Below are 9,569 nucleotides of genomic sequence, written 5' to 3'. Positions count from 1 at the left end.
TTAGGTTACACAAAGCACACACTTCCACTCTGTCTTCTGAGCACTGCTGAGCTGTTCATTTGTCATGTCCAGGCCTTCAGAATGGAACCAGCGGTTGCAGTTATCACACTGGATCTGTAAACAAAAACATGAACTTTCATAAACACATTAAGTAAATAATTCTATGTTTTAATCAATTACAATCTTTAAGACACAGAGTCAAATACTTTGTTGTAGATAACATAAAACTATTTAAAAAAATACTATACCCAGTCAGTGATGGAGGGTCCTGGATTAGGTGGTTTCACCGTCGCACACATGGCACAGTTGTTGTCACTGTCAAATACTAAAATATATATATATATATATATATATATATATATATATATATATGTTAGTGTTCATCAGTTTGACACAAATAAATATGTCCATTTGAAGAAGATATTACACACCAGAGGCCTCAAGTATTGTCTGTGCAAATGTCCTTCGTGCCTGGGCCATCTCTTTTTTTGTCGTCAAAAATGTCATTTCTGGTTTATTTGGGAATGCTTCCATTACTTCTTTGACCATCTGAAATAAAAAAACCCAAAAACAATTAATTGAAAACATCTGCAAACACTTCCTGTTTACACAATTTAACCTTTTAAGATTATTTTAACTTCCCCCACCCCATCTTCTTATCTAATTTTACAGAACAATATTATTGCGTTAATGTGGTGCCATACCATGATGACCATTACTCCTCAGCTAGAACCATCCCGTTGAAATGGATGTGTCAGTACTCCTCCTCGAAGTCTCACATTCACCCAGTCTGTTTTGTTGTAGCATGTCCTCCTCATTTTGAAGTATTCACTTTGTGAACATAACATATATCACATTTATATAATAATGAAAGATAAAAGTCACACAGAAAAAGACACATATAGTACATATCACTGTTTTTAATGGTGTGTCAGAAAGCCCTGTGCTCTACATTATGTTAGATGAAGTATCAAACTTATTAACATGTTCTTTTAAATCTACAAATGTTAACTGTCTCAAATGTATCACTGCTTAAACACGGTCAGTGGTTTTTTTATTATTTAAAATTACATATGTGAGTAATTTTGAATTATTTTTTTAAATTCTTTAAAGAACTGATAACCACAGATTTTATTAAACTTTAATCTACAACCATACATTCACCTTTAGAAAAAGACCTCCTAAGTCCTCCTGTCACTTCTCTAATATTTCATGTTATTATATACATGTAATAACGCATAATTACCGGAATCTTTTGGCTGCACGGTCAGACTCTTCCTGCTCCAAAGAGTTTCTTGAAGGATCGACCAAATACAGACAGCTGTCATCTGCATTTATGTACTGCGATAGATATATAAATTTAAAAAGTACATAAATTTTCAATAATGTGTTATTGAAACAAACTGTTTTCACAGAAATGCTGCTCATACTAACCAGAAACTTCCAGTGTATATTTCCAATGTTCACAAAGGATAAAACGGCTCTGTAGTTGTCAAAGTTCACCTGACATATTAGGAATTAATTACAAATTTGCAACAATACCGTTTCCATTTTGAGACATTAATTAACTTTTAAAAAATTAATTCTAGAATATATAAAAAAAATTTTTTACCTTGGACAAGCTTTGTCTCCTGATTAGTTCTCTCTCTCCATAGAGGATCACACCGCTCGTGTAGTGGTTCATAATGTAGATATTATTCCCCTGATTTAGCCGAATGGCCCAGTGGTGCAGGAGACTTTCAATGACCTGAGGAGTATAATAAATAACCTTTTATTACTTTGTAAACATGATAAAGTTTTGGAATACAAAGTTTAATAAAGATTTTTTTTACTTACGTATACTCAGTATTCAGTCATGAGGATATGCCTGGAATGTCGATCTAAAGCAGTACTTACTGAATGTGTAGGGAAAAACTAATGTCCTGCCCCAGCTTTAACGTTAACCTTATGCAATACTTTTTTTTTTTTTAAATAACTAGTTTACATACCTCTCCAACAAGCCAGCTGTGTGGTCTAAGGGTCAGGAACTCACTGTGACGTATGACAAAGTTGTTACCTCTAATCTGAGATGGGACCACAGAAACAACAACTTCCGTTTCCTGTTGTTTCCACAAATATGCGACCTGTGTTTCAACAAGACAATAGTAACTAAATTCAAATAATTCTTCTTATGAGAACATTCATTGTAATCAATTACAACGGTTTTAAATCTAACTCAAAAAAGTATTTAGTCAGCCACCGATTGTGCAAGTTCCCCCACCTAAAATGATGACAGAGGTCAGTAATTTGCACCAGAGGTACACTTCAACTGTGAGAGACAGAATGTGAAAAAAAAATCCATGAATCCACATGGTAGGATTTGTAAAGAATTTATTCGTAAATTAGGGTGGAAAATAAGTATTTGGTCACCTCAAACAAGGAAAATCTCTGGCTCTCACAGACCTGTAACGTCTTCTGTAAGAAGCTTTTCTGTCCCCCACTCGTTACCTGTATGAATGGCACCTGTTTGAACTCATCATCTGTATAAAAGACACCTGTCCACAGCCTCAAACAGTCAGACTCCAAACTCCGCCATGGCCAAGACCAAAGAGCTTTCGAAGGACACCAGGAAAAGTATTGTAGACCTGCACCAGACTGGGAAGAGTGAATCTACAATAGGCAAGCAGCTTGGTGTGAAAAAATCAACTGTGGGAGCAATCATCAGAAAATGGAAGACATACAAGACCACTGATAATCTCCCTCGATCTGGGGCTCTCCACGCAAGATCTCATCCCGTGGGGTCAAAATGATCATGAGAACGGTGAGCAAAGATCCCAGAACCACACGGGGGGACCTGGTGAATGACCTGCAGAGAGCTGGGACCAAAGTAACAAAGGTCACCATCAGTAACACACTACAACGGCAGGGAATCAAATCCCGCAGTGCCAGACGTGTTCCGCTGCTGAAGCCAGTGCATGTCCAGGCCCGTCTGAAGTTTGCCAGAGAGCACATGGATGATACAGCAGAGGATTGGGAGAATGTCATGTGGTCAGATGAAACCAAAGTAGAACTTTTTGGTATAAACTCAACTCGTCGTGTTTGGAGGAAGAAGAATACTGAGTTGCATCCCAAGAACACCATACCTACTGTGAAGCATGGGGGTGGAAACATCATGCTATGGGGCTGTTTTTCTGCCAAGGGGACAGGACGACTGATCCGTGTTAAGGACAGAATAAATGGGGCCATGTATCGTGAGATTTTGAGCCAAAACCTCCTTCCATCAGTGAGAACTTTGAAGATGAAACGAGGCTGGGTCTTCCAACATGACAATGATCCAAAACACACCGCCCGGGCAACAAAGGAGTGGCTCCGTAAGAAGCATTTGAAAGTCCTGGAGTGGCCTAGCCAGTCGCCAGACCTCAACCCCATAGAAAATCTGTGGCGGGAGTTGAAAGTCCGTGTTGCTCGGCGACAGCCCCAAAACATCACTGCTCTCGAGAAGATCTGCATGGAGGAATGGGCCAAAATACCAGCTACTGTGTGTGCAAACCTGGTAAAGACCTATAGTAAACGTTTGACCTCTGTTATTGCCAACAAAGGTTATGTTACAAAGTATTGAGTTGTATTTTTGTTATTGACCAAATACTTATTTTCCACCCTGATTTACGAATAAATTCTTTACAAATCCTACCATGTGGATTCATGGATTTTTTTTTCACATTCTGTCTCTCACAGTTGAAGTGTACCTCTGGTGCAAATTACTGACCTCTGTCATCATTTTAAGTGGGGGAACTTGCACAATCGGTGGCTGACTAAATACTTTTTTGCCCCACTGTATGTGTCAAGCAGGTACACAGGCCTTTTGTTTTGCATATTATTTTATTTCCACTTTAGGGAAGCTGTTGGCGTCTTTTTGTTTTAGTAATGTCTTTGATCTGGCTCAGCCGCCCGGTTCTCGTCCCCAACATTTTTCTTTTGTTAAGCTTACTGTTATCAGGGCATGGTAAATGAACAGTAAACCTTGCCTTATTACTAATCTTCCCGTTTCCCTCTCATTGATTTATTTGGGTTGTCATGGAAGAAGTATTAAACAATGCCTTTTATTAGAACATAAGCATTGATATGCAGTAATTGTATTTGAATTAGTTAAATATGAGTGGGCAACTCTGACCATGACAAGACTGCATTTACTTTAAGGAATTAATAAAAAAAATGTAGACATATTGTTGTCATTATTTTTACTCTTCAATTTGATGTGTTTTTTCTTTAAGATAGTATCAGAAGTTGCTCCTCCACCATGAAAAAAAAAACAACTGCATGTATTATTTTACTACATCCATGATTCTCCTCTGTGGTCTTCCTCACTCATCCTGTTTGGAGCTTAATGTTCAACATCCTTTATCTATTAAAATTACAGAAGTAGAAGAAAGTAATCATCAGAGCAGGAATCATGATAAATGATAAATAGATTACCAGTACATGAAAACATAACATTTGCATAATTTCTCTGATAACCCTGCATTGGATGGGTTTATTAACGGTGGGCTGAAATTGTACTATAGTCTGCTGATGAGGAACTTTTTTGAATGTTGAATTAAATGTCCTCCACAATCTGTATATGAATTGTCATTAAAACCATAGAGATTCTTACTTATAACGGAAAGAAAAGTGTGACAATGCCCATCAACATATAGTGTATATTTTTTGAAACATTACAAAGATACATGTAATTCTGAGTTCACCTGAATTACAGATTAGACTGGTGGACAAACAGAGATGCTGTGTACAACTGGTGACAGCATCAGTGACAGGGATGCCAAAAGGAAGAACAAATTAATCAACAAGGCTGGAAGCAGAATTAGGAGGCGTCATAGTCAGCGAGGGTCAGAGATCAATGAACAAATTTCCCACTTTCTTGGATAATGCATCACCCTCAAAAGGATTCAAAATTTGGGCCATGAAGAACAGTTCAGGAAACCTCTTTTATTGTTTCGTCTGTGAAAATGTATAAATGAAATGTAAATTATGTTAAAGGCAAACACATTTGTAAGCAATAAGAAACAAACATGCTTTGCATTATGTCTTTAACCCCTGGAGGGTCCTACATTTATTACAATATTTATATTTATAACAATTTACATTTATAACAATATTTATTAACTGAATTTAAAAACATGTCTTACATAGTGGGAGTATTTCTTTTACTGATGATATTACAATGATATGTATTTTCTATGACTAAATAATGCTCTAACACATGGCAATAACAGCAGATGTGGCAATTTTGTAATTTGTTGTATAACTTTGATATTATTTTAGGCAGTATATTTTCTTAGCCTTTATCATACTCTGTCAACACAGCAATCTCAGAAACCGTACAGTATATTTGGCTGTGGATCACAGGGTGAAGAGTGGAGATGGCCCAGAGTCATAATCCAGTAAAATATCTGCGTCACCTCTTACAGTTTTCCTGTAATCTGAGCTCAAAGATGAGAATATTAAGAGTACAGTTGAGTAAATTGGGTAAATTTTATTGTTAATTTTCTCTGAATCATACAGTAATTTGGGCTGTGGATCACAGGGGGGAAAGTGGAGATAAACCAAAACTGGGAGTGGATTGTGAAGTAAAATAGTGTCAGGACAGAAAACACTGCGTTTCTAAACCAGTCGGCACCGATACCGTAATATGCGTAAGAGTAGTGCAACCACAGTTTCGGTGCGGCTGGCGGGGCGGCTAGCTTGACTGCGACTTCGTAAGTGAGGGCTCACTTGACCGCAGTTCTCCTGTTGCTACTTCAATCATGAAACTGATCAATGATCAGCTGATCGGCTTTTCTCTCTTGTTTGTTTATTGCCCACTTTGCGCCAGAAAGAGGAAACCAGCGGATGTCGTGCTAAACAACAGCAGCACGTTTAAGCTTGATCAGCTGTTGTTAGAATTTATTTAATATTAATTTCTAGTATCAGCTGATGTTTGCTGGAGCCACAGCTGTAAAAACTGCGGGCAATAGCGCACTGCTGGCACGTCTCTGCGCACAGAGAATCTGCGTTGCGCACAAACAAAAGCTGACCTGAATTGAAATTAACATTAAAACTTTAACAATCGTGTTTTGCAGTGTTAGTCAGTGAGTGACTGGCTGCTCCTGTATGGGATTAGAAAGATGCCATCTTATCCCACAGACGCAGCTAATCAGCGTCGCTGACAGGCTGTGACAGCGTCCTTATGTGCGACACCGGTGTTTTAGCAAAGCGGCTGATGTGGAGTGAAGCCACGTTAATGACAACGTGTACAACCATTGGAGATGTGAGCAGGACAGACGGAACAACTGACGGGAAAAGTGTGGACTTTATACCAGTTTTTAAATTGTGTTGATCGGCCACGTAAAACCAGAGTTATGATAAAATATCTGCAATGTTTGGTTTTCTTCCTGAATACTGTCGTTGTTTATATTTGGAAACCAAACCCCCGCCCAGCCTTTCCTATTGGTGGAAAAATGTACCACGTGGACCAATCAAAAAATGATAAGGCAACATGGTATTTAGTTGTTTAGGGAGGGGGAAGTTTTAGGAGTGACGGCGTGTTTTGAGATGTGAGAGATTTGAGACGTTTAGCACAAATCTTGTGTAGTCAGTGTGTAGTTAGTGTGTAGTTAGTGTGTAGTGTAGTCAGTAGTGTTGTTGTGTGTGTCAGAACAATGAGGCGACTGCTGAGTGTTACAGGTGTTACAGCAGTGACACATCTGCTGCTGTCAGGCCTGCAGGTATCAGGCTGTTGTTCTCCTTCATCTCATAGTGGACAGAAATTATTTTTTGGAGCGGCACAAATAATTTGTGTGGCATCAGATTTGATGCAGAACAGCTGATTGTTCTGTAAATAGTTTGAAATGTTTGTTTAAAAACACCTTGGCTGCATTTTTAGGTAAAAGCTGCAAAACACTGTTGTTTGCATGACTCAGTAACTTTTTTGAAGAAGTAACTATATAATTAATTGCCCAACATTGCTCATTATTTACTGTATTTTGCAGACAGAGTTACAGACTCTCTCCCAGACCACAGACTCATACAAGTCAGAGCTTTATTTTAAAAAAAAGAAAGAAAGTTGTGTTTTCAAAATTGGAGTTCAAGTTATTTTTCCTTCCAGTAGTGTTAACATGCTACAGGTCAGGAACTAGATTTGTTTAAATTGTCATTGTAAAGCAGTTAATTAAAAGTCGTCTAACATAAATGCTGTAATGTGATTATTTTAATAAACATGTAACTTGGATGCTGGCGTGACCACAGTGCACACGTCTGCTGTTGCTCACAGTGGTCCAGGGGACGCTCAGGGAGTTTGTGTGTTTGCTCAGACACATGAAACATTAGAGGCAACATTGGTCATGATATGGTTTGGATATGTGGTGAGAGGGAAACATGAAGATGAAACCAGGAGATGTCCTTACTGAATCATCAGAGCTGTGATGGAGAAACAGGTTTACCTTTTAGGTGACATGGATGAGTTGAAGTTATGAACTGTTTCTGAGAGACAAATAACACCAGGATCCTTTTCTAAGTAGCTGACAGCTGGTAACTGTGCAGGGGCGGGTCTAGCAAAGTGTTGCCAGGTAGGGCATTAACAGGGAGAGGGGGGCACAAAGAAATACTTTTCTTTCTTATTCTCATTTAAAATGTCTCACTTTTATTAAATAATTATCTGAATCTTACAACCAAAGTTTTTATCTGATGTAAAATGCATAGTACATCACTGTCACAACAGCGTTTGCTTTCATTCAAAGGCTTTATGGCTTTAATGCCTGGTGGGCCGGTCTCTAGTCAAAATGCCCATTTTTTTGTCCCAGTCCAGCCCTGGGCACGACACGCAGTGAATCAATCTGAGAGGTGCATTAAAAAATAAATGGCCGGGCCAGCGATGCACATCGGAAATCAGCTCGCATAGACACATTAGTTGTGCCGCTTCTTAATGACGATATCTTAGCTAACAACCCCAACTACCAGATTCAACTTGTAATTGGCTAAAAATAACTTTGAGCGATGAAATTTCCACATTCCAACACTTCAAATGCTTCAGCATCTGTCCGCTCAGCGCAGCATCAGCACCACGGAAACACACGGATACATCCGTAGACTGAGACAGAATTCACAATGTGTTTTCAGGTGTTTGGACCAATGTTTTCTTTTCTGATCAAACCAGAAAGCTTCAATGAGCAGCTGGTTTGTCTCACATTAACTGGCTGAGTTAATGCCAGTTAATGTGACATCGAAATGCAGCTGATGAACTGAAAAGCTCGACTCTGTGGGGTCAAAGTTTGCAGAACTACAGACGCAGCTGGAATCCACAGCTGTGCGTGTTCATGGAGCTGCATGTTCACCTGCTGGACATCACTACCTGACAAGTTTAACTGTCTTCAGAACATTGCAGAGGCCTTATTGACAGTATTTGGCTCTACATGTCTGTGTGAGCAGATTTTCTCTCACATGAGTCCTCAGGTAGCCTCTGAATGCTGGACACTCTGAGACCTGTGTCTCTGAGTGGGAGACCAGAGATCACATTAACATGTGTGTCTCTGTATTAACAAACATGCCATATTGGCTCATTTTATTTTTCTTATCATTGTTGTGAGGAGGCCATAAATAGCATTTGCATTTTCTGTTGTACAGTTCATTTGCTGTTATGGATAAAGTCTTTTTTGTTGTTTCAAAATAGCTGATAACTATTCGCTGACAGCTGCCAACATCTGCGAACAAATATAATTCTATAAAGTTGTTCTATATAATGTGTAACTGTTAATATAGAGCATTATTAAATTTATTGCTAATGCAATCATATGGCACACTGACTGCTGAGCAAATTTTAGATGCACTCGTCATCAGAAAGGTTGCCGACCCCTGCGGTAACATTATGTTGAAGCACAGCACGTATCACTCCGCGAGGCTCCGCCTACGATAGCCGTAACGCTCCGACAATCCATCAAGCGGTGCGGCTTCGTAGCTCAGCAAAGTCGTACTGAAACATCTGACAGATTTTCGAGCGCCGTGCACATAAAATCGTTTCGAGGTCAGTAAACACAACCAGAGTTCATACATAAGGCACACGGGATTATAAGGGGCTCTGTCGACTTTCAGAAAAATCAAAGGTTCATGGTTTCATTCAACGATCCGCTTTCTCCGCCATGTGCGTATGAAAACAAAGGCACAGCGCATGCGCGTTTTACCCAAATTCTATCGCCATATTTCATTTTCTTATCGTTGCCCAACATTATACCGTGAACGGTATGATATGGCCCAGCCCTACACCAGGTGAGGTCATATTCCACCTGTTCTCCATTTACAGTGAGAGTTGAGTGGACCTGTTTGTGCCTGCTGACACCCATTATGAGACGTCAGCTTCAGGTTATTCTCTTTGCAGCAGCGGGACAAGTTCTCTACCTCCACCCTGTACGCCGTCTCATCTCAGAGGGGGCAGAGAACGCAGCTCTGCAGGGGTCCGGGAGGTGCGGGCCGAGTCGGGCTGATTGAGGCCGGTTTGTTTGGAAGATCCAGGAGCAGATGGTGGTGGTGGTGGCATCCTCCATGGAGGACTACCCGGTTATCCC

At 39.7% G+C, this 9,569-nt stretch overlaps 1 pseudogene; it reads right to left on the bottom strand.

Annotated features, from left to right (window-relative positions):
* On the bottom strand, positions 1-9,548 carry LOC146619506 (uncharacterized; annotated as a pseudogene).
* Between the last annotated feature and the right edge of the window lie 21 nt (positions 9,549-9,569).

The sequence above is a fragment of the Diplotaxodon limnothrissa genome, linkage group LG14 (assembly GCF_057381915.1).
Source record: "Diplotaxodon limnothrissa isolate DT_005_m linkage group LG14, D_limnothrissa_male_GT1.1, whole genome shotgun sequence".
Classification (NCBI taxonomy): domain Eukaryota; kingdom Metazoa; phylum Chordata; class Actinopteri; order Cichliformes; family Cichlidae; genus Diplotaxodon; species Diplotaxodon limnothrissa.
This window is presented reverse-complemented; position numbering and strand designations above follow the sequence as displayed.